General features: G+C 39.8%; 1 protein-coding gene across 1 annotated transcript in view; it reads left to right on the forward strand.

Moving 5' to 3' along the window:
• SCAF8 (SR-related CTD associated factor 8) overlaps nt 1-25,249 on the forward strand; it is a 164,612-nt gene extending 139,363 nt beyond the window's left edge. Inside the window, exons 21-22 of the transcript XR_010997283.1 lie at nt 12,717-12,859; nt 23,522-25,249. The gene's annotated coding sequence lies outside the window, so the exon portion shown is untranslated. The remainder of the gene's footprint in view (nt 1-12,716; nt 12,860-23,521) is intronic.
• The last annotated feature ends 975 nt before the right edge of the window (nt 25,250-26,224 follow it).

Genomic DNA, 26,224 nt, shown 5'->3' on the forward strand with positions numbered 1-26,224 from the left:
ATGGCTGAATATGGATAAACTAGGAAGACTGGCAAGCTGAAGCTATCATCTAATTTTTCTGAAATTTCTGTGGCTAAAATAATCAAATCAAACTTTCCTATATCTTCTTGTTAAAGATCAAGAAAATAGTGAACTGTTTTCCCACTGTTCCCACCCACATTTGATATGTATATGTGCAGTGTGTGTGGAAACGTCCCCTCTGTGCCTCTCCTACTGGTCACTGACTTCTAGAGTAGAGTACAACTTCTCCAGAGTAGTTAATGAACTTTGGGGTGTGTGCTTTTTTTTTTTTGTATGCCTTAAAATTTTTTTAAAAGTTTAAAAATTCTTTTTTTCCCCTTCTCACAATTGCCAACAAGATTTTAGGATGTCTTCTCTCCCATGGTAATCCCGTCAGTTTTGAGAGGTTTTCAAAAGATCTCCGAGGACTTTTTCTAAATCTTCTGTCTTTTATGCCCTGTTGGTCATTGGTACATCATTCCTTAGGAAAAAAAAATCCATCCAGAGGGTTCATTGTGCAGTTTATCAGACCATTAAAATAACTAATAATATGTAAAAAACAGTGAAGGGGATGTGGGAGGGGCTGGGATGTGGGACTAACTACAAAACAAAGTGAATTTCACTGCCGTGACTGATACATCTTTTGCAGATACTCTAACTTGCTTTGAGAGGAAGGGATCACATAAAGTACCTTCCTCTAGGCTTACATTTTGGTGCAGAACTCATAAAAAATCAATGGAAGTCTTTTCATCAGTCTCCTAATGAGTAATGCCTGCAATCTTCTTGTAGGCACAACTAGGTACATGCTGGTTATGTTTCTGTTGCTATTATGTAGAGATTATGGGACAATCAAAGCTGAGATAAAAATTCTAAGCAGTAGTAGCTGCAGTCCTGTGCCGATATCCTGGTGCTTCCACTGCACGTCAGCCCAGGAACTGGCAGGAGTGTGAGTGGTGGTTGTGTGAGGAGGCTGCCAGGCTTCACCCAGCTCTCAACCCCTTCTCTTGCTGCTCATGCCATCAGTGACATGATTAGTCAGGGGTTGGAAGGCACAGGTTGACTGGGGAATGGTGAAGTATAAAGGGAATTTAGGAATCAAATGGGGGTGGGACCTCCTCACATTTATATTAATTTATGCACTGCTGTGATATGAATACCAAGTGTTTAAAAGGAATTAAATAGTTAAGTTCAAAATCCTTTATGTGCTGAGCAATGTCTAGAAGGTTTATAGCTGCAAGTAAGTGAAAGGTTTACTTACAAAATTGATTTATATGTTCATTTATGTTCTTGAATATTGAAAACAGGGAGGGAATTAGCAGTGTTGCATGAGCTACACTAGCACATTTTTCACCTTATATGGAGAATTGCCTACCACTTATCAAGCAGGGTTAGATGTGCTGTTATTGTCACATTCCTTAAAGTTGGAAGAAATCTTGTTTCCCTGACTAAAGATCCAACTCATAAGCTTATGATTTTGTTGTTTGAATACTGTTTTTTCATCCAGGAATTGTTGGGATGGGCAGTGCTTCTTGAGAAAAATAGCAGTGTGCACATTTTCGCTGCTGTGTTGTGGAGCTCATTCCTCAGCTCGGGTGGAGAAACTTAGATGCTTGCAAGGGAAAATATGTTTCTGTTTGGAGACATCTGGAGCTCCTCCTGGCTAGCTTCTCTGGTCCTGAAGAGCACAACAGGAGGGAAGGTCCCGGGAAATGAAAGGAAAGACCTGCAGATCGTGTACACGTGGTATTTAAGGGGGTAGACATCAGTTTTGTCTTATCTTTATCCCTGTTAAAGATCAAGTGGCTGGTATTTGAAACATGGACTTGTTGAAAGGATTGTGACTGACAGGTGTTGGCTGTGAAGTCATTGATCTGCCGGTGATTTGAATGTGAGATGGAATAAGTGGAAACGTGGAAGTGGAGACAAATTGCTTGTTTAGCCATTGATATCCTGAACCACAGAAGCCTGACAAAAGACTGAAATGCTTGAAAGATTAAGAAGGTGACAATTATCAAATTTCCTTTTATGATAATGTGCCATCGATGGTTGCATTCACTGAAATATTTGCATTTGAAAAGTGGGAGGTCAGGTCTGGTTTAGTGTAATTTCTTCAAATTAAAGAAGTGTAAGTTCTTCAAATTAAACTGCTTTCTATTTGAAATATTTCTGGGGTTATGGCATTCAGTAGGGCAGTAAGTCTCACTTACTGCTGCTTCTTGGTTTTTTAGGTACCTAGACTATTTTAAGTTCTTTAGCATGTGCTCTGCCACTCTTGTGGCTTGAGTTTGTGTTGTGATTGAAGAGATTTTTCTGTGGTACAGCCTGGGAAATAAAATACTTCAAAAGGTAGTGATTAGGTGCAGTGGTTAGAAAACCTGGCTTAAAATTGCTGTTGCTGATTTCACTTTCATGCAGATCCAGAAGAGTTAACTGGAAAATGATACTCAGTTTTTTCTTTCTCCATAAAGGCAGTGTTGGCTGTATTTTTTTGAATAATAAGACGTAAGGAAGAATTCATGAGCCTAGTAACATTTGAAGCCAACAAAAACAAAAGGGTAGTTTATATGGCTAAATACTTTGAAAAACCAACATTTGAATCATTTAGCAAAATAGTTGCATTGAAGTATCCATGCAATTTCGAAAGGGTAGAGCAAAAGATATGGATTTTTATTTTCTGTTTTCTTGTTTGTGGTTTTACTATTTGTCCCCTTTTATGGCTCACCAGAATAGTACCAGATTTCTTATCATGTATGGATAAAAAAAAATTTAAACTACATATATTTATTTTTAGGACTCCACCCTTGGGCTTTGGATTTTGTGAACAGCTATTTTGGTAAATTTATATCTATATGTGGAAACTGGCAAATTGAATACTGTGCAAATCCACATTTTAAAAAAAGCAATTGCTATTATAGAAGTTAAATGATATCATAAGAAAGCCAAGTAAAAAAAGATTGCATTTTTGTTTGGTGCTAAAGGAGTGATCAATGCTTCCTGCTAGCTTTTGCACCCTGCAATTGGAGACTCTGGTGTGCAAATGGTTTAAATAATGCTGGGGTTTGTGTCTGGTTGGCGCTGCATGATGCTGGGGCTGAGGTGACTTAAATATACAGTGTGGGCCAATCTCAAAACCCTTTCTCAGGCAGAGCACCCATTGAAATCACATTTAAATGTCGTCAGTGAAAGCTTTGCCAAACAAATCATTATGGATTTGACCCCAAAGTTATTACTACTAAATTTCATATGTAAGCCTTTCATTATAGTGGTTTTTTTTAAGAATGGAGTACTTGAATGAATCCTGGAACTCATTATAACTCAAAGTTTTTAACAGGGTATCAGCCTCTTAAATTACATTTTCATTACTAACACCAGTTTCTTCCTCTTTGTTTCTTTCTCCTTTTTTTTGTTGCTCAGAAGGAAGTAGAAGAGATACTCTGTGGCTTAGAATTTTTTTACCGCAGGCAAGCAACCTACTGAGGTGCCTAAATTAGGAGCTTGGTCTTCCAGTTTCTCCATGTGCACAGTGGAGAGGGTTATATCCAGAGGGGATTTTGCTCAATGCCATCTTTCGGATGTGATTCTATTATGCCCATGGGTGGTGTAGAGTGCACTGATTTAGGAACCCAGAGGGATGTGGTTGGTTGGCAAAGGACCTCTATGATTTATGATGTGAGTTGTGTATAGATTGTTTCAAAATTCCTTTTTAGGATTTAGCAGGTTAATTTTTTTGTCTGTCTTTGCTCCATGGATGATGGAGATAGGCAATAGAGCTGTGTTCTTTAGTGCAGAAAATCTCACATTGTGATGGGACCTTTTTGAGGTCTTCAGCCTCTCTTGCTCTTTCGTGTGCTTTGTGTCTCTGGCCTTGGTCCCTTCTGAATGCAGGTTTCATTCAGATCTCATGAAGTGTTTTGTGAGTCATGGATGTGGACTGATGGATTATGTGACCAGATGTCTGCAGTGCTCGGCTGCTTGTAGCAGGACTGGCTGAACCAGGTGGTCCCTTCCTGGTCTCAGATCCCAAGAGAGGGATTTTCAGCACAGAATCTGGATGTTTCATACTTTATATAGCTAAAACTGCAGGAATCCAGCCTTCCCCTATTTAAAATACTGAAGGAACAACAACAGAAAGGGCAGGCCATTAGGGTTTTAAAGCTGTCTTTTCACTTCCAACTGCATTACACAGTATTAGATATAAAAGATGGTCAATAGAAGTAGTAGAAGCACCCTTAAGCACGCCTCCCATATTCTAACATCATATTTTCACCTGTGTTTACTTCTGGCCAGCCTTCAGTCATTCAGACAAAAAATTTCCAGAGTGTTTTTTCTGCTTCAGGCAGAAACCTCTTGGAAAGTTTTTCACCAGAAGAACTCCAACTGTTTTTAAAAGAATGCATTACAGAAATTTAGAGAGATTTGTCAACTTTATTTAGCCAGTCATTCCTTCAAAGCATTGTTATACCTTCAGGGAGTAGAGGGGGGAGCCAGGGTGCTTTTTGCAGCCTGATGGAAATTAATACAGATCTACCAACCTGCCAGAGTTGGTGAAAATTGTTATCTGCACGTGCTTGCAAGAGCAGCTTAGAGCTTTGCTGATACAATCACTGAATACTCCCACTTTATAAATTGGACTTCTGCCTCACCAGCCTCTGTCTGTGCCTGGGGTGATCATGATGATAGGTGGTACTGAACACCCAGCTGGGTAGGTCCATGATTCCCGCTGCCTCTGCTTTGTTGGAGGAAAAGGTATCTGGATGTTTAATAGTCTTCCAAATTCATTAAAGCTTTATGCCAAGGCATACTTGAGGCAATAATTGAAAAATTACTACTTTGTTACTAGTCATCATTCATGCAGTTAATTCCAATAAAGCTGAGAGTAGCTTTTACAGTTTAGTTCTTAATACTACTCTCAGGAGTGTTGGGGTTGAGAGGTGTGATGCCCAAAGTTTGGGAACAAGGTTCAAAAAAGAACTTTTGTCTTCTACTTTTTTTTTTTCTCCCAGGTTGCAGGAGACTCTATGGGATTGTACTGATAATTCTTCATTACTCTAAAGGAGCAAGTGTTGGAATCATGACTTCCATAGAGGGGATGGATCTCTCTGCTTTGTTTAAAACCAGCTAAGCATAAAAATACTACTGGGGAATTTTATGAAGGTTGCAATAAACCAACAAAAACAACAATCTAAAGATCAGGATTGCAGCAAATAGGTAATTGCTTGCAGAGTATAAACGACTAGGTTGTTCTTACGATCTTTCTGCTAATTTGTTGTGCTAACCCTGAAAAACAATATTTTACCATCCTTCAAACATACATTCACATTTTGCACTCAAAGGTCCATGTTGCCATGGATGTCCTTGCAGTATTTGTGAAACACTCTTCAGCATTTTTAGCCTCTTGCGATTATTAGGATAGTGTGTAAAGGTTGTCCCTTAACACAGTGACTGCCCAGCTCAAAGCATGCTCCCAACAAAAATGCGACTAATTAAAACTTGTGTGAGTGGAAACGTTGTCATCTGCATCAACTTCAGCCTCTGTTTTGGAGAAAAACTTAAGGATTGTTAGAATCCTTTTGTGAACTAAAACAATTAAGCAGTTCAAGACCTTGTGTTATAAAATATTAGATAAGAGTTAATCATTGTGACAAATTATTGGTTTGTCTGCCTGTCAGATGGAATTAATGTTCAGTGACTGAGGGAATTTGGGTGCTGAGGTGAGAAGGAGGAGCTTCAGTGTTTCACTTTATGTTTGTCTTGATGTGCTGAATTTTTTCAAAACATTTAAACAAAAGAGAATGAATTTGGGTACCCCAAATATTTCAGGTTAATACTTTGAAGCTGTTTTCCCCCACCATTTCTGTTGTTTTTAATCAATTATGAATGTTCTGATGTAAATGCAGAATTAAAATAGTAGGCTATTTTCTTGTGCATGACGTAAGGTCCAAAAATTTATACCAGATGACTGTTCTGGAAGAGGGAAAATAAAATACTTTGGAAAATGTAAGAGAGTATTTTCTGAAGCATATCTTCCTGCATGTGATCTGTAAAATGTAGATGTCTAATTTTTAAATATGGTATCTATCACCAAATGTGAATAATGAGTTGTTGATAATGTTAGTAGCTTTACAGAAAATTTGAGACTTGCCTTTCTCTATAAGCAACTTTTTTTCTGTTTTTTATTAGCTTCATAGAGAATTTCACAGAAATTCCCAGCTTTTTCCAGTTTTCAGTTCTTTTGAAGGGTTTCTTTTGGGAGGGGGGCAGGCTGGTGGGAGGGATGGGGTTTTCTTTGTTTGTAGGTTTTTTTATTTTTTACTTTGGGTTAGTTGGTTTTTTTTTTCTTTTTTTTTTTTTTTTTTCTTTTTTGGCCCTGAACATTACCAGATAATGTGTGTCTTTCCTGGGGTGTTCAGCTTAAGCTCTGACAGAATAATGCCACTGTTGCTTTAAGCCCATAGTGTTGCTTTATATAGATCTGGCCTGATTTATAGTGTTGCTTTAAATAACAATAAGAGAGTTCATCTCCCTTTCAGAAAAGGTTTATGACTGATCTCTGCCTGGCTAGGAATATTTATTTTTCTTAAGTTGTCTCACTGAAAAAATGTTTTGAAATTGAGAGTCCCAAGCTGGTGATGGGGTTTATGCATCTATCGCTTGTGTCCTATGCAGCTCTAATCTCTTTACCACTAGAAAGATGTAGTTTGTGATGGATCTCACATAGGTCAGGCTCAATTCTCATTTTCTCTGTCGTTTTGCTATTGGTCATCCTGTTTTCAAAACTGTATCATTGAAGTGATTTATAGGTGTTGGCAAAACCATCAGAAGCCTCAGTAAGATTTAGTTACTGCTCCTAGTCCTTTGCAATAACACAGGCTTATTTTATTTTCTCCATAGCTGATGATGAAATAACTTTGAGATAAACAATTTGAGAAAAAAACATTTTCACCACCAGGGATAATGGCAGAAGGGAAGGGATTCTCAGTGGATTGCTTCTGGATGCTCTTAAAATGGCATGCATCAGCTTTCTTAAAAATGTAAATTTTAAATGTAAATCTTAAAATGCAACAACAGCTTTCTTGCTTGACTTTTGCTGGAGCCACGTATTGATTATGTTTGAAGTTGACAGAGGCCGATTGAAAAATCCTTTCTGATCCTGTACCAGGAGTCTGCAGGGCTGTGTTGTATCCTGTGCGGTAGCTTGTGCTTTGAAAGTGAATAAATAATGCCAAGTATGGGAAGAAGCATGCACAGAAGAAGAGATGATATGAATCATGTAATTCAGGACACAGAAGGGAAAGCTCTGCTCTTCCCTTTCTGCCTAGCCTGGTTTTCTGGTCTGCCCCATGTCTGCCTTCCTAGTATCACTTTCTGGTGACCAAGGGAAGGATTAGGCTGCTCCTAAAGCTGAGTCACCAACTCTACCTGCCACTTTTCAGGAGACCTTCCTGAACAAAGAGAGACAAAGCAGCAGGAGGATTATATGCTTGAAATCACCTGTGGCTTTTTTCACTCAACGTGTGGTAAGGAAATGGTGTCTGCCTTGGTCACAGGGCAGTGGGCAAGGAAAAGGTCATGATGTGGGAATGACTTCTATTCATGTGTAGAGACCAGGAGAGGATTTTCATGGAAAGAGAAAAGTTAGCCAGTCCTTGAGGCTGTTCAGAACACCTGCAGACAGAATTGTGGCTCCAAGGGCAGATGAAGCATGAGCTTTCCCAGACCAAGGGCAGCATGAGTTATGGTGCAGAGCTACAGTCAAGGAAGGCTTACCGGCTTTTCAGGGCTAAAAGTCTCATGATCAGGCTATAGACCAGCTTGTGGCTGGAGGAATTTTAGTGAGATCTTAAAATAGAGTGAGGAAACCTTTAAATAAAGTTTTCTCTTTGACTGTCTTCCTAGGTGGGGACACTGAAACTGCTGGCTGGCTGGGAGCATACCTGGTTTCAGTTGTGGTATGCACTTAATGCTGTGCACATTCCCATTGAGTATCAGTGTCATTCCTACTTCCTTGCCCGAGCCAACTAATTCAAGACTACAGGTCTTTGGCAGAGCTTTGCAAATGCATATTGAACCTCCAGGCTTGGTGTGTTTATTTTGCAAAATTACAATAATTAAAAAAAAAAGGAAGAAAAAAGTAGATGACTATGAAATTCAAGGCAAGAAAATGTGAGACTTTCTAAAGAATAAAGTAATAAAGTAATAAAGTAAATTAAAAATTATCTCAGAAGTTTAAGACTGAAAACTTGGTGCTTTGTTGTTGTGTTGTGGGGTTTTTCTCCTCCTTTTGAAGTTGAATGAAGAGGAAAGCAGTTTAATGCAGAACTAATTAATCTACAGTTCTCTTAGGTTGAGTGATCTGTGTTCAGTCACACCTTCTTCAGGTAACTCAAGTGCATTAATCAATGATCATCTTTCTAATTAAACTGCTGAGTAGAGAGAGGATTTAGAGGATGATCATTAGTTTTGTGTAGAATCAGTGTATCAAGGGAAAGTAGTGTTAACAAGATGTTCCTTTTTCTCATATGATCAATCAAAGGTTAGGAAAAAGGTCAGAACTTCTGTTTGTATGTTGCCTCTGAAGTGCAAACCATCAACAAAAATCAGATAAAAAAATCAAGTGCTTTCACAAATACATTTTGAAAATAGCAAGAAAGGTGGGGAAATAAATGCTTTGGATCATCCCAGACATACTTATCTGCTTGGCTCTGTTCTGCATCTGACAGAGCATTTAGGGTAGATCCTGAAACTTGGCTTGGGAATGGGAGATTTCCTGAAACAAACACTCAGGCACAGGGAAGTGAAGTCCAGCTTTCCTTGGGCAGAGCTGCCTGCTGTGGCACTGCCCTGCCTTTGTGGGCAGGCTGAATGGATGTGCTCAGTCAATGGTCCCTTCCCAAGGACCAGAGGATTTGCTGCCCCTGAGCAGAGCTGAAGCTCAGTGTGTCACTGGATACCTGGGCTCCCAGGAGCTGATTATATGCTGAATGTGTGAATGTTCTCTGTCATGTCCAGTAGGACTTGTGGTGCATTTGGAGTCAGACAATGGGGCTGGAAAAGTGGGATTTTTGTTTGTTTGTTTATTTGTTTTCTGTAAGCAGGAGCAGCTTTCCAGCAGGATCTGCAGACTATCCCCAAATTTCTCTAGGGGAAAAGGGAGGGGTGTCTACCCAAGAAAACCATGTTGAGCAAGCTGATGGACTGCTGCAAAAAGCTGCAACAGCTGCCACAAGCTATTCACCAGTGGTTGTTTGAATATAGATGCCACAGATGAAGTTAAAATCTCTCTCTCTGGGGATTGACAAGGCAAGGTCTGGATGTATATCCTGTAAAGCTGTTTGCAGTGCATTTTATAGGAGGGTGCTGTGCTGTACTTGGTTTATCTACCAGTGGCTAACCCTGGGGGGAACCACATGAATAATAAGCGTCACTTCTCTGCTCCCTTCTTGCCAGACCTGTTGTGGTTTGGTAGCAGCTCATACCTCCCTTTTGACACACGTGTACTGCAGCTCAGGGGGATGGAGGTGTCTGTAGAGCTGTCTTCCTGAATTGCTCAGCGCCTTGTCATTGTACACTGGCTTTAACCAGGGGGTATAGTTTTTAATGACGATGCTTGGCAACCCAGCAAAATCCCCAAAAAACCCATCAGTTGGTGTTTGCTCCCTCCTTGTGCAGACAGAACCTGCCCTGAGTTTGTACAGCCCTTCCCAGATCAGAGCTGAGGAACTACATCTGCGAATTAAGTGTTGCTATTGTGTGCACAATTTAATTCACCCTTTGTTTACAATAGATCTGGAAGGGCCCATGGTAGCTTTGTACTAAGGACTTTGCTTCAGTGCCATTGCCTGCTAGCCATTTGCTAGTGTTTATTTTTGTGTACCCTCCTGTTCAGCAGGAAAATGAAAATGTGAGTACAAGATGAATGACAAACCAACGTTGTTACCATAGCATATACTGCCTAATCTGTGCCGTTAAGGCTTTCACATCTATATGCCTACCTGTCTGTCCTTAACTAAATGACAGAGCCTAGGGTGTTGTATATGGCATGCCTAGTGTATGGGATTTTTGACCTTGTTTGCTGGCAGGAGGCAAAAATCTGAGTCTGGGATGTGTGAGGTTTATGTGACTATTACTTTACTACAGCAGTTCTTTCTTTTTCTTTTTAAGTACTACTTTATCTATTTTTTTGACACACGAAAGATTTTTTTTTTAGATTTATTCCTTCAGAAGTGCTTTGCCCTTGGTAGACATTTAATGGGAATTATTGGTATTAAAGACATTTCGGGGAAAGGAAAAAGAGAGGAGTGTTGTAAGCTGGTATGAGATGCCGATTTCCTCCTAGCCTGCTAGAAAAAGACACCTGAATGTGTAAAGGTCTGTATATATGGAGTAATATTCTACCCTACAGATTTTTCTTATGTTAAACCTTATTATTCAAGATTGTGCAGATCCAGAGAGATGGGTATTACAGATCTGGCAGAGCATTGCTGGGAAGTTTGTGTTCACCATGGCAAACTTCCTTCAATATTTGATGGACTGCTTGCGGGGGAGCACTGTGACCTCCCTAAGAGGTAGCTTACTGGGAGTGCTGGAAGCACTTCAAAAATCTTGGCCCTCTACCCTGGCCAGGAAGTTTGCCTTAATAAGTGTTCAAGTAAGACCTGACTGGTAGGGAGGGACTCTTGTGATACTTTGCCATAAATCAGTTCATTTGTGTCAAAAGTAGTATAGCATCTGCCTGCTATAAACGTTGTGTTCTTGTTTCTGCCTGTTCCAATGCAGATAGAAATGTTTTAGCTGTACATTTACAAATTTGTGACGATTGGGTACTGTGAGATTACCCTGGCTGTATTAGAAAACAGCTAGTTGCATTCCCCTATAGGTATGGGCCAGCAAAAATCCGGGAGGGTCAGGTTTGCCCGTGAGGGCAGAGTATAAGACGGCATTGTTGAAATTACATGTAAATCCTGACATGGATCTTACATTTAGCTTTGCATTAAATGTCACTCCATGTCTATCAAACCATTAATAAAGAAGCCATGCCTGAAGATCTGGAAATGTAGTTCCAGCCAGAAAGGAAAACGCTCAAGCAGCACTCTGCAGTGAGCTGGAACATGGGAAGAAAAAGGACACTTTTCAGTTCAGGGGTTTTGCAGATGAGAGCAAGCTATTGCCCCAGGTTTTGAATCTTAGTTGCTGGTGCTCAGGAACTGAATCCCAGTTTCTGGGAAGGAAGCCCTGTGTGGCTTTGAGGAGTGGAGCCATGCTGTGCCATTGTGTAGAAAAAGGAAGTATGACAAAAAATAAAGGTCAGGCATGGTAGCAGTGCAATGAACTTTGAGAAACACGATATCTGTGGCACATGGATCATGGCAGTGTTATCTGAATGCCATAATCATGGCGCTTGCAGCCTTGTCTGGCAGCTCTTGGATCTGTGTCTCTTACAGCTATGATTAGGAGGGCTTTGGTGATCTGAGCGCTAAATGTTGTGTGTAGATAGATACACCTTTCCCCACTAGCAAAGCAGGTCTGTGTATTTGGAGCTTAACAAGGGGTTTTTTTTTTGTGTAACAACTGAGAATTCAGTTGCATTTTATTAGTTACATTTTATTACTCACATTTCCTCTTGGGTGTAACTTGCAGCCTGATGTTGCTTTTTACTTTGCTGGCCTGCTGTTAATTCGTCCATTTTGTGTGGTGGTATTGCAGCTTGTATTCTTTGCTATTTTGTTTCCATTTTATTTTAATGTAATGGCCTTTATTTTCAGTGAAGTCAGTTTAGGACTTTGCTCTAATTCCACTGCCTTTGGAAGCATGAGTATGATAAAATTCTTGTGTGAGTTTTAATTATGTTTTATGTCAGCTTAACCATTGTAGATATCAGGATATTTTATGACAAGGTGCTTTGTGCTGTGAAGAAGCTGTTTAAAATCAGCTGTGCCAATTTGAACATCAGAGAAAATATTATAATATAGTCTGACACTTTGCAGAATGAAAATGACAGGCTTTGTAAAGCATGAAGTTCTCCTTGCCAGCTTTTAGGAACTCAGTTAGTCACTCTACTTGTTCAGTGCACATCCACCGAGGATGGCTGGTGTCTGTCTTAACATTTTCAGGTGATGTGGGCAAAGGAGCAGCTGATTGCTCCACATCTGTCTCCTCAAAAGCAGTGGCTGGCTTTTCACAGCCTGGCTTGATTGATGCAAGAGAATTTCCATGGGAGATCTTTGTACCTGATGTGCAGATATTCTGTAGAGGTCCTGGCTGGGATTTGATAGAAGCTTTAAATATGAACATATGGAAACAGGCAATCCTATTATGATGCAGACATAGTTTGTCGTTAGGGCCACCACAGTAGAAAAGGGACTGTGATGGTGCTGGCCTATTTCAAGCCACCTTTCCTGGTTGAGTGTTTCCTAGATGGAAACCTGGACAGCTTAACAACAGCTGTTCTCAAAGTACATGGTTGTAATGTTTTGTTTTACTGGTTTCTATTTTCCATTTGTACACAGAAGTTTTTAGCTGTGAGCAGTCAGTGCAGAATGTATAAGTGTGGTATGAATTGAGTGATGTTTCTGATTTTTTTTTTTTTTTGCATGAGAGCTGTTGGCTTGTTCATAGGAGAGGTTAATGATGTAGTTGGCAGTGGTTCAGAACAAACCTTATTTCTATTTTCTGTATCTAGGGATACAAGTGTTAACAAAACAATTTTTGTTTTTCAGATTGCCAGCGCTACGAAAATAGGGACTTCCAGCAAGAAGTTCTTCAGCTTGTGAAGCCACAAGGACACCTCAGCCCCTTTCTGTGCTTTCACTCGTGATGCAGAGGGAAACAAGACATTTAGAGAGCACATAAGTTATGCAAGGTTTGTTTAGTTTTTTTGTTGGTTTGTTTATTTCTGAGTGGGTAAATTGCATTATGAAACATTATAGGCCAAGAGCCAGATAGAACCAGGTTAAAATTTGTTTTAGTCCCTGGATCTTAATGTTTCATATTGGTTGGGTGTTTTTGAGGTTTTAGAATCAACCAATAGAGAACATCAGCACAGGGAGAAATGTAGGCTATGTGAACTGTTTCTTTCAAGGCATTAATCCAAATATTAATGCTTGTGACTTCAAAATAGATTGTATTTACAAAACTTCAGTCAGACAAGCCTCCAAATCTGTAAACAGCAGAGATACAGTTTTCTATACTTAGCAGGGAAAGGGAGGAGTTTAAGCTTTTTTCTGCTTAGCTCACAAGAGCGTTGTAGTGTGGTAAATTTATCAAAGGAGAGGGAATGGATGAGAAGTTTCTGGTGCAGAGTGCATTGCTCCAGAATTAGACAGAAAATTATCAGCAAAGAGAGCCCTACTCCTCACATCTCACCTAAAGGACAGAGTGGCATTGCAGTGTAATTCCAGAGATCATCATAAGTCTGTCTGCTGTAGTTAAATGTTGTGAATGACACAAGAGAGAGTGAGGTGCTTTGGTTGAGAGTTTGAAAGATCTGGTGTAACTGAGCTTATGATAGGGCAAGTTTCCTCCATCCTGTTTAGTTTTGTCATCTGAGATAATTGTTTAGAGTTGTTTTAGAGATTTTAGAAGACTTAATAATGATGTTTTGTAAACAGGTGATGAGAGTGTTTATTCAATTTTCATTATATTTAATTGCTTCAGCAGTTTGCTGTTAATAACAGAATAAACTTGACATAGTTGTCAATACCGTGCTATCTACACCATGTATGCTACCAGTTATCACAAAATCCAGACTTTGTTTGGACTTTGTAGCAGGAATCCTGACAAAGCCACCTTTTAGGAAGTTAAGGCCTATGAGCAGTTTGGACATCACAGGGAAGAAAAATGGTTAGACCTCAACACATCCTGTTCATTCTCATTCTCCAGGAGTTTGTCTGATGCAATCACATCCACTGGCAAGGGATGCAGTTCCAGAGGGATATGGTCTCACTCCATGCTAGGACAGAATTGTTCTTCTTTCCTGACAGAATATTTTGGGGCAAAATTGTGCTGAATAAACAAGGGGAATCTGTTGCAGAGTTACAGGGTTTTCCCCACCTTGATGGACACATACTGGGCAGGTGATTATTAGACCTGATTGTTAGATATTATTCAAACACTTAAAAATTAATACCTGTGTGCCCAGTTTACTTTGTAACCCACTCATCTCTTTTAAAATTAGTTCTTAATGGAGCATTGTTACATTTTTGTAACAACTTAGAGTTTTGCCGCATGCAAGGGATTTAGGACGCTGCTGCTACAGAAGTAAATATGCACAAACTCTGCATATGCTGTTGTTTGGCTAGCGGAGTATTTGGCCCATCCTTCTCTAAAACAGGCTATTTTTAATACTAGTTTATACATTCAGGATATATTATAAAATTAAAATGGATTTGGAGGTGTGGTCAGTGTTCTGCTGACCATGATTACAACAGGTCTAGAAGGTCTTCTGAATTCTGGAGTTTCCCTCCTCAAAAAGGAAAAGTAATACAAAGAAACAACTCAAAAATATTAAATTTCTAATTGATTTTGATAAAAGGACAGCTGTGAAACTGTGCCATTGATTGATATGATTAGACTTACTATTCCAGTATGTTGTGCCATTCTTTATTGCCATAGGTTAAAAGTGTCACTGAGATTTTATGCAGTGCAGCACTCATAAAAGTCCAAATTTGCTATATTAGTCAATCTGTTGGGGGCTTGTGGGGTTTTTTTGGGGTGTTTTTTGTTTGTTTGATTGGTTTTCTTTGACCTGTGTTGATAAAAGAAAGTATTGAACCTTATTCTAAAATTTAATGACACTACTGTCTGTTGGGGTGTCTGTTCTCACAACCATTGGTGCTTTTTGCCATGTTTCAGTGCTTTGAGAGGGATGCACTGTTTATTCCCTTTCAAGTTCTTAAGCTTTTTAGCAGTCAGTATGTTTTGTTTCATTTTGCCCACATGCAGCTTCCCAAAAAGCAGTGACAACCCAGCATGAGCTTGTCAGGGGCAGAAGGTGAATTTGCGAACCATGTGAAGGCATGAAGGAGAAAATTACGGCATACAGGTTCCTAATGATAAACACACCAAAAGCATTCTAAAATTATAAAGCAGTGTGGCGCATTAAAGCTCTAATTTGCATCTTGGCTAAGGCGTAGCTGCATTTTTGGACTATCCCTTTAATTTGGTTCTTTTAATTACCTGCTGATGAGTTCCTGTGGTGGAAGCAGCAGGAGCTGTGCCTGCAGCAGTTTTCTAGCATAGTGGTTTCTATCAGACAGAGCAATGGGATTCCTAAGGTTACTTTGAAATCTGGGGTCTCCTGCTGTAAACCAGCAGACTGACACGAACAGGAATCTAATTAAAAAGTCAAAGATATTGAATAAAGCTTACAAATGCCATCTGTTCAGCTGTTCAACCTGAAATTACTCTATGAATTGCAGTAACAAGTTTCATTGTTCCTACATTTTTGTAGTTGAATTTTGTTACAGCAGCCACCCATAGAGGCAGAATTGTGCAGGCTCTGTTAGTGTCAGTAACTGCTTGGACCTCTTGAAGTATTCCAGCAAAGTATGTTTGGGTGACAGTGCTGGATTAAAACTTAATCTCATGAGGACGGCATTGATAACCTGCAAAGGCCTTGCACTGATTTACTAGCTTAGAGAATGCCTAGAAAGGGGCAGCACCCTATCTATAGACTTTTGCAACAAATTGTTCAGGTTAATGTAATTAAAGCAAGGCCTGGTTATTTACCTCCTTTGCAAGTGGAAGTGTCACTCATGTGGTTGGTTGAAGGAGAAAATCCCAAACAAGTTTGTAGACTAAGGAGGGAAAAAATTCCACCAAATTTGTGATAGAATGCTTGGGAAGAAAATCAAATGTGAAAAGACGACCCACCAGTGTCTTGATGAAATCTATGTAATGGAGTAATCTTAAAAACTATTTCAGTAATATATAATGTTGGTACCAACAGCATGCATTCAGCCTTTATACAAAAATGAAATAGAGACATTGCAGAAAGAGACTTTGTGGCTATTTGGACAAGCTCCTGTGCCTGTTCATGTGTAGTGTACAAGAGAAAATGTTCAAAGTCTGAGGAAGCAGAAGAAAACTTTTGTGTACTGATAGAAGTTTTCTGGCCTGCTGTTGAGCTCTATATCCAGGAAACAATTTCTTATTGACAGACAACAGTAGATAAACTCAGTAATTTACTAAGAAACTGATTTCCTAAAAAGATCAATCTGGTGTATGCATTTTTTGCAGTATTATCTCATAAGAAATATATAAGGCCCTAAAGGCTTCAAGGTAAGATCTCCAAAGCTAGCTATCTGAAGTTACTGCCTACCCTTATTTCCTAGTTGTAGATTGCTTTCCCTGTTTCCTTGGTGTTCTCTGTCACAACCTCATGCACCATGGCCTACATATGCCTGTGCACATCCACAGCTAGTCTACACCATCAGCAGGGATCACCAGCCTTACTAAAGATGGCACTAAGAAGTTAGGCATGCCTGACAAAGTTTAAGGATGCTAACCTCCAAGCACAGGATAACTCTCCCTGTTACGTGTGTTCAGTTTGACACCTCTGTGAGCTGGCACTGCTGACAGAGTGCTGGGATGAAAGGATCGAAGTGTCACCTTTTCCCTGTGGAGCTGTTGGGACTGTGGTCCATGGACCATGGTACCATGGGAGGAGGAGCACTATTTCCCAGGGGATCACACAGGGTGCTGACCTGTGACCCTGCTGGCATAGTTAGCAGTGTGTCTGCTCTCACTCTGCAGCAGTGAGATGTAGCTCATCCATCATTCTGGAGAGCCCATCCTCCCCTGCTGTAACATGAGGTGACAGGGGCAAGGTGTGTGTTGGTAGTGCAGCTGATATACAGAGAGCATTACCCCAGGTTTTTCCTGGTCTGTATGGCCAGGCCTTCAGTAGAAACATTGGTGCTCTGTGTGTGAGCACGGGAGCAGAAGGAGTATTTGTGTTTCTGTTACTCTGAGAGGCATTATACTGAGGTCACTGTTAGTCTGGATAGATGCTTGTTCTTCCACCTGTGCCTTAGCACTGTCATCAACAGTCTGTGGACATCCTTGCTCGGTGTTCTCACGGCTGCTGCTCTTTGTCTGTTCAGAGATGTACATCCCTTATCGAGGATAGACTCGCATTTGTGCTCCATCATTCCTGCGTCCTGGGAGATCTTACAGCATGATCTACTGGTGTATTGTCTTCTACCCTGATATATCAGAGAGGTCTCTTTTTTTATTTTAAATGATGAACATCAAACATTCCTTGCGATCGCCAGCAGAATTTGCATATAGAGTAGTTTCTTGAAAACCACGTTATACTTTCATATTGGGGAATGACATTTTAAAATCAATGACTGTGTAATAGAGGATAATATTAAATAGGATAGCAAAATGATCTTGGAAATTGGAGATCCAGAAAAGAAAATCATGGGTAGTGGATTTTGAGAATCTTCACTTCAAAACTTAGTCAGTATTTCTTCTTAGCATGCTTATGCCTTGCAAAGCTTAGATGTCTTATTAAGAGCATTGTGGACAGTATTAAAAAGAAATTTACAGGGAATCTCATTGCTCTAAAGGATAACATTTAAGAAAACATTGCCTCTTTGTATTTGCTGTTGCAAGCAAACTTGGTGCTTAATCCAGTGTAAATGTTACATGTAACATTTATGTGCACTGAAATTTTAATTACTGTTCTGCCTGCCTGTTGTAGGCATGGGAAAATAATTATTCATTGAATTGAATAGAACAGGTGTACCAAATCTGAAGTTTTTATAAACCTAGTTAAAAATACTTTTTATTTTTCAGAAAGGAAAATACAATACATAATACTAGTACTAGAGTACTAGTACTGGAGTTCACTGCAATTCCTTGTAGTGATGCTACTCCGATAGATATTCCTACAGTATTGCAGAAGTTGGTTTTCAAGTGACTGGGCCAGTAAATGTTGCCTCAACTTATACTTTGAGGCCTTATGTGAAAGCTCTGCTCTTCATACATGGATACAGCTGCTGTTTAGGTTGCCCAGAGTGGGTAGTCTGTTTATAAATAACAGTTGTCACTGGAGTCCAGTATCTCATAAAAGATATTTGGCCTTTAGGTATGTTTCTCGCGTTGGACTTATCAAGCCATTTGATTTCCAGAAGTGCTGTTCCTTTGAAGCCTCCGCAGCATGTCTGAAGAGGTGACAATATAGTTACAAAACACCCTTTGACTTGGGACTAGAGCCAAATGGTGCCACCCACTCTCCTGCAAGATCCCTTGCACACTGATCACTGAGGAACTTACCTCAAACCTTAAAATAACCCAACCAACCAAACAAAAAACCACTAAGACACCCAGTTTTAGGAAGTGCAGTGCTCTTGGATGAGTCACTGCAAAACTGAGTTTTAATGCTGTGGATCTTTTCCTGCACTGTTAAAATGCAACTGGTGCAAGAGCTGCTGTGTTGTGTTTTTCTGGGCATGAAACAGTGGGAAGGGCAATGTCCAAAGCTTTGTCACAGGGAGAGATAAATCAACTACCCAGGCACTGAACCTTCAGCTTGGTTGCATAGCAGGGGGAGGAGAAGAAATTGCATGGTCCAAGAACTCAGAAGTAGTTATTAAAGCAATCTTATTTATTGTTTTATTTGTCTATCTCCAAGCCTTTTCTATTTTCTTAGTTGTCACAATGGATGAAATTCTGTTGATGCTAGCAGGAAGTTTGACATCAGCTTTAATGGGACCAAGATTTCACCAACAGTGTTTTAGGGTATTTTGAGTGTTAGTGCAGCATTTGTGTATTTTACAATTCCTTGATTTGTAGGCAATAGCCTAAGTATTAGGTATCTTTCTTCAGTTATCTTAAGAAAATCATATTTATTTTTGCAGTGGGAAGTTTCATGCAATTACAGCAAATTTTGTACTGATTTTTCGCAAAACTTCCTAACTTCCATGGTTTTTTTAAATGGTGTACAGGAAAGAATGGTGTTTTTACTGGCAGACTAACTAACTTAAGAGAAAAATTAACAGTATCTTGACTTAATTTATACAGGCGTAAAACAGGTATTATTTATGAATAATGAAAACTTTGGAGGAAAACATCTGTCTGAATAAAAAAAAAAGTGTTATGGAATGACATGGATGTTCTCCTGATTGCAGTCTTGAAACAGCTCTGCTAATTCCTTTAGTGGATAAGAAGAAGAATTACAATAAATAATTACATTTGAAGTCAGTGTAATCTGCTTGTGTAGACCCCTGTGTATTCAAATTAGTGTAGAATAGTTCTGCTCTATTTTCCATAGAAAATAATGTTCTATGGATGCCTCATAGATTCTTAGCCTATGACAACAATGTCAGATTTTTTTTTAATATACTGTAAAGAGACCTGCATATGTGACTTTCATATATATCATTTTCTATTAAAAGGCTGTATCATTAAGGGTGGGTGGGAATAGTAGAATATTGAATAATAATGAAATAGTATGCTGAGATATTTCTTCATTTTCTGACTACTTTTAACTGGTAAAATTTACTTGGATGGAAAGCAGTTTTCTATACTGTGCATTCAGTTAAATCCTCATGAGGTATGTCCTAGCATTCCCTTAATAAAATTCATGTTAAAATGTTATTGAGTTCATCTGGTTTCCAGGATGTGGTCTGCTGTTGCACATTGGCAAACCTGACTGAAACACAATTATTTCTTTGCATCTGTTGATATTTTTCTGTAACCTGAATTAATAAGTGCTGTTGAGGACAGGAACTGAATTTTTACTCTATCCATTACCTGACACATTTGGAGCTTGTGGGAAAGGAACAGATGCTTTTGAGCCTTAGCAGAATAATACATGCTAAACAGGATGTTATGTGAATTGTGCTAGGCTTAGTTCATAGACTCACAGAATGATGGAAATGTTTTGGTTGAAAGAGACCTTTAGAGATCACCCTTAAAACTCTACTGCTCTGCAATGAGCAGAGACATCCTCAACTAGATCAAATTGCTCAGAGCTCTGTCCAAGCCTGGCCTTGAATGTTGCCAGTGATGGGGCATCTGCCACCTCTCTGGGCAATACAGTGTTTCACCACACACACACAGAAAATTTCTCCCTTATATCTAGCCCGAATCTCTGCTTTAGTTTAGAACAAATAGCCCTTGTCCTGTCAGTGCAGGACCTGCTAAAGTCTGTTTTCATTTTTCTTATAAGCCTCCGATCATGGGGGAGGAAGAAGAGAAAACTTTGGCATGAGGCTCACTGCAAGTTTGCCTCAATATGACCTTTTCCCCAGCCATTACGTGAGCCTTCACCACATATTAATCTTCAGTTTTCTTGTTTTCACAGCCGTTGCAGACCTCCCCCATCTGTCCATACCCACCGTAGATGAACCATGGCAGGACTGAGCAGCTAGTACCCAATAAAGCATATTTTCAGGTCGCAAATAACCAACTATTCCATACCTCGTTGCCTCGTTCATCCTTTTCTCCTCTTGGGACCCAGAAGTCTGGGAAGAGGGAAGCCTTTTTGGTGCTTGTTCATTCCTTGCGTCGGCAGCATCTGGGTTGTTTCAGGAGCTCAGCAGATTGTCATCCTAGAGCTTAGGAAATGATTGTAAGATGTCTGTGTTGGTTGATTTCCTGTGTGTCATTTCCTGTGATATTTCTACAGAATAGCCCTTTCTGTTGCACAGACATAAATCACCTGTGCCATAAGGATTCCATAGAAAATGGAGCAGTGTGTTACCCACGCAGTGAGACTGTAGTGCTGTCTACTAATGCTATTAAATATACTTTATATAGTGGTAGATTTCTGGAAAATCGAGAGTGAGATCCTGTGGGAGTAACATAATAACAAATTTATGGACATTTGTGTCTTATTTTGTGATAACTCTATGTGTATTTCTGTCTTTTGAAACGCTTTTGGAACAAGTTGAATTTTTAGCTAATGTACGTATTCTCTAGATTTTACATGCTGTCATTTCTTTACTCTTGCCTTCATCCTCACCAGGATATTTTTCATTTCTTCTTAATATAATGTGAAATTAGATCAAAGCATTAGCAAATAGCACAGGATTGGCTGTATACCCAGTATCTCAGACTCAGTATTTATCCAGACTATATATAGCTGATTGATTAAAGTGGTTTCAGGTTTTGTGCAAGTCAAGAAGCTATTTATGTGTGTTGGAATAAAAACCATAGTGTTGAACAAAGTTTTGATTATTCTCAGAAGTTGGAAATAAAAAGGTATTTGATTTCCAAGACTTCTGTAAAATCAGTAAAGAAAGATGTATACTAAAATCCAGGAGATGAAGGGTGGGTTTCCTAAGTTCCTTGGACTTCATGGGGAAAAACTGAGAGAATGACAATATTCTGAAAATTAATCTATTGTGAGGCCAGAAGTGATGACTGTGATAATCTAGTTTTATTTCCTGAATAATACAGATTGTGTGACCAATTTTTTTTCTTTCTAAAGAAACATTAGTTTCCGTATTTTTGTTAAAAAAAAGAAGATTTCAGTCCTTGATAGGCTGCTTCATGATTGCTGTATTTTTGCAATTCCACCCAAACCTTGTTTCTGCTGCTGTTAGTCAGTGCTAGAGGCTGGCCCTCCTAACTGGACCAGTGAGCCTGGCCCACTGTGTCCCCTTCCAAGTTCACAAGCAGAATATGATGAAATAAGCAATATATGGTACTTTACCAGCTTCTGCTTTTCTGCATGTGTTTTGACAGACAATGTATCCCTTGAAATCCTTTCCTGCTGAAATAATTATGCAGCCTATAAGAGAAGATGCTGCAATAGTGCTTAGAGGAGCTGAGCCCTGTCCCCACCTTGGCCATCATTCTGCCTGGAGAAGCTCTCTTGTCCATGCACCCATCTCTCTTCTCCTTGTCTTTCCACCTGCTTCTGACTGGGAACAACCATACCAGCACAACATTTCTGGGTTTGTAAATGCAAGCTCCCATTTGTTATGATGCCCTGTGTGATTGTTTGGATGTACTTTGCCAGGCAGTAGCAGGTGGCATTCTGCAGTAAATAGCCTGATTTTTTAACTAGTTACCATAGCAGAAAACCATAATAATTTCAGTAGACAAAGTCTTGGCATCTCTGAACACTGTGAATGCGGTTTTTACCACCACCATAGTGATCTGGGTCAGCACTCATCCACTGCTTCTTTTTTTTTTTCCTCCCTCTGACCTTGGCAACTTTGAAGATTTGCCCTCCTGGGACAGAGATGCAATCTGATTGTATTGCTGAATGTTGCCTCCTGCAACAAATGGTTGGGGTTATTAACAGTCCTAGTGAGAACCATTTCACTGGTTAAAATGTTGTGAAATTTTAATACCGAGGTTGTATAACTGAAAGGATTTGGAAACCTTAGTTATAGAGTCACTGCTTCTGTCTAGACTGTGGAAAGAAAAGAGTGAGTGTTACACTGTGAAGTGGTAGCTTAGTTTTTGGCAAGAAATAACAAAATGTCCTAAGAAAACTGTCTTTGTCATGAAGATCAGTTCATATATAAATGCACAACTGTACTGTCAGCTAGCGGATGTTCATTCCAAACACTTCTATGAGGAGTGTATGGAAAATTTATACTGTGATTTTCCCAAAATGTAGTCTAAATCTGAGAAGGCTATTTTAAAGCAAATACAACATTAAAAAGTTTCAAAGCCATTAGTTTTAAACTGTGCATTATTTATATGGAAAATATTGCTTTTGCCTATTTCATGTAAAAATTAATCCAAACTGCTGACACTTGAAAGAATAATTTTTTGTTTCAATTTGGCACAGAGAGTTACTGGAGGCTTTTAGCAAAATTGTAAGGGATAATGAGGTCATTTTCCTCCCACATTGCTATTTTTTGCTAATTTGTCGGTATATGTAACCTCCCTAAAGAAGCTTGGCCTTAGATGTCCTTATGCTCAGAAAGCTTACCATGACATCTATACAAAAGTTTCCTCAGTGAAAATCAAGCTGATTTATTTGTCATGTATTCTTGATGAGGCTGGCCAACAGCTGATACAAAATCTTTATACAAGCCTTTTGTATACTGAAAGAATATTCTGCATTCCATTTTTGTTCTCTTTTTCCAAAGAAGTTTGTCCTTCCTTTTTTATTTCTTCAAAGTGTCTTATGTCTTTTTAACTAACTGGAAAAAGTAATTCTGTAAAAGTTCTAACAAGATTGATGAAAGAATTATTGTATTTGAACATTCTAACAAATGAAAGAGTATTTTATTTTTGTTTAAAAATTGCTGACTCATACTGTTCAGTGGCTGTGCCTCTTTAGTTGTAGTGTCATTCCTACTTTCCTCATGGGTACCTGAAAAAAAATACTAAAATTAAAAAACCTAACAACACAAAAAATATGATTTGCACAAGGAGAAGAAATGCAAAATAATTGCTGCTTATTTAAGGAAACTGTTTGATCCACTCTCAAAGCTCATTATTTTTTTCCATACCTGCTGTCATCATTATGTTTTATTCTGTGACTTATTTATAAGGCATGCTTTTCAGCCAAATAGAAAAATATGGACTCTGTTTGGCTTCACAGTTGCACCAATGTGAAAAATACAGGATGGAGCTGTTGTTTTTCTGGTCAAGAATATTCTTGATATGTTTTTCATATCAAGAATATGACACATATTCAGAGGACCTTATCACCTAAAATCAGCAACTTAATGTGTAAATACACAGTGGGGATATTGTTGGCTAAAGAAAGGAATATGGTAAATGAACGAAGTTACAAGAAGTTGTAACACATTATCTGTTTAATTGGGTGATGGGGCTTACATTTCTGTACCAAACTTCTACAAATCAAATCTTCCGCCTTGCACTTTTGAGGAGAGTGTGGCTTTAGGACGCTGTGCTGCTGTAGAGTTTCCACATGAAAATGCGTTCAGACGTTTCTGGATAAGATAATAAAGAAGAGCGTTTGGAGAAAGGCCGTGCAGTATCGGGTGTGTCAGGGAGCAGCAGTGGTCTCGGGTGGGGTTCCTGTTGGAGCTGCAGCTGGTGCCAGGGCCTGCCTGGGTCACCAGATAGCAGCCAGGAGCCATTGGAACATCTGCAGGAAAGGGGTTCCCTCCCAGCTTTGCCCCTCTGGTGCTGGCATCTGCTAGCACGCCTGTTGGAGTGGCTGGGCTGGTGGGAAGATAGCTCTCTTTGGAAAGTGGGGTGTCCAAATACACAAAGAGTTGTCTGTTGAGTGAGCTACTCTTAATGTCCTTAGAAAAGGCTTTGGCTTTCTCCCACGTTCAGATCTTTGGAATGGTTGCAGAAGGGTCTGGTGCAAAGATGGCAGGCAGCACCTTGCTCTGTTCTCCTACATGACACAGTTGCATGATGGTTTGCATCACCTCCAGAGTTCCTCTGCTCCTCTCAGCTGGTGGTTAGGACATGTTTATACTTGTCACCTCGATTGTCAAGGTGACAAACACCCATCAACTTGGGTGTCTTGAGTGCATTTAGCCTAGGAGACTTTCTGAAGTGGGGAGACAGCCAGCTACAGATGACTTTGTTGTAGGGGAAAACTGATATTGACTTATTGTCTGATTTCAGAGCATCAGTTCTACCTCCATAATAACTAGCTTATATTGATGCTGCATTTTGTTTTCTTTAATAAACTGTTAGAGTGGAAGGAAACCTAGCTGTTCAAAGACTGCTCCAAGCTAGTCTTGATGCCATGGCACAGGTGGAGTAAAGAAACGGAACAGAAGTCGAAGTTCCACTAGTGGGAATGGGCAGAGGAACTTGGCAGTCCAAAGATGTGAGTGGGAGAAAGCAGGGTAAAGCTGCAGGATAGCAGCACAGCCATCTGTCTGTCTCATAGGCATGGACCCAGGGCATCCTCAGCTCTCCTTGTCTGGGAGATTGGTAGCAGGCAGCTCTAGCATACAGTGTTGTCCATCTCCTAAGGGCCAGGTCACACAAACTGTGAGAGTGATGCAGTGAGATAAGGGAGTGCGGGGAGCGAGGCAGGTGTGATGGCTGGGCATGTGCGACAGAGCAGCTCCCCTTTGACAGAATCTGACCCCACGCGCAGCTCATGTTCCAAAGCATCCAGCTTTAAAATCGTCCCTGCAGTAGAAAGCCACTCCAGGTGAAGCAAGTGGGGCATGACCTGACCTGCCTCACATGGAGAACTGGATGGGTTTTGGGGACTCATTATTGGGCTGCAGTCAGAGCAGGGACAGGTAGGTGGGGAGTGGGGTGTATAGCAGTAGTTGTGTAGCAGATACAATTTGTGATGTTGGTGTGTGAATAATGGCAGATAGGAAGAGGAGAAGTGATGGAAAAAAATAGCTAGAAAAAGAATATGGGAAGCACAGGAGAGAAAATAAATATACAGTGTAGTTTATGTTTTATAATTACTTGGTGAGAAAAAGGTAACTGAGATTTGTCTCTGTATGAGAGACAGCTCTTGTATGTAATTTGGACAGCTTGATGGCACCCCCTTGTTGCTGAGGTTGTGACATACCTACCTGAATTGCTACACCAGGTTATGTCCATGAGGTATAGAAGCTATTTGAATTTTCAATTAGGCTTTTTCTTACAGAAACGTAGCTTTTGTGTAGTAATGCCTGTATGCAGATGTTTCTCATCGTCTTGGAAAAGGAAGTAGCAAACTTATTTCAAGGCAGACAGGATGCACTTATCTGGTGCTGTCCTTTATTCAATTACTGCAAGATGTGCAGCTTGCCACTAAAGAGGAAAGGCTTATTTTCAGAAAAAAAGCGGCAGTTGAAAATGCCAATGAGTTATTTGAATTAAAAAACAACAAACCTGAAACAACCATGTAGAATAGATTGTATCTTGTGTTTTCATGGCAAGAGAGGAGGCATGTGTGTGTTCTGACTGCGAGAAAAGTTAATATGAGCACCCTGCTATCTCAGACATTTACTGAAAAGGGGGTGATTTGGTCTCTGACATGCCTGCGTGATTCCACTAACTGCAGCAGGAACTTGGAGTACTGGTTAATTTACTAAGTTAGCTCTGACCATAGAATGTGAATCCCACTCTCTTCTTGCCTGTTGCTGTACGTGCCCAGCACACAAGAGCCATCTGGTGGGTGTCCAGGCAGTGCTTTTGCAAGGTTTGGATTGTGTGGCAGAGCTGCTGTCTCTTGAGTAGGAGTGAATACTGGCTCTCGTGTACTATTTAGTTGCTGAACAGATGGAGTCAAAATGGCATCTCAGGCTGACTTCTCCATGGTTGTTTATGGCTTGTAGCTGTTTCAGGAAACACTGCACTACTA

The sequence above is a fragment of the Anomalospiza imberbis genome, chromosome 3 (genome assembly GCF_031753505.1).
Source record: "Anomalospiza imberbis isolate Cuckoo-Finch-1a 21T00152 chromosome 3, ASM3175350v1, whole genome shotgun sequence".
NCBI classification, from domain to species: domain Eukaryota; kingdom Metazoa; phylum Chordata; class Aves; order Passeriformes; family Viduidae; genus Anomalospiza; species Anomalospiza imberbis.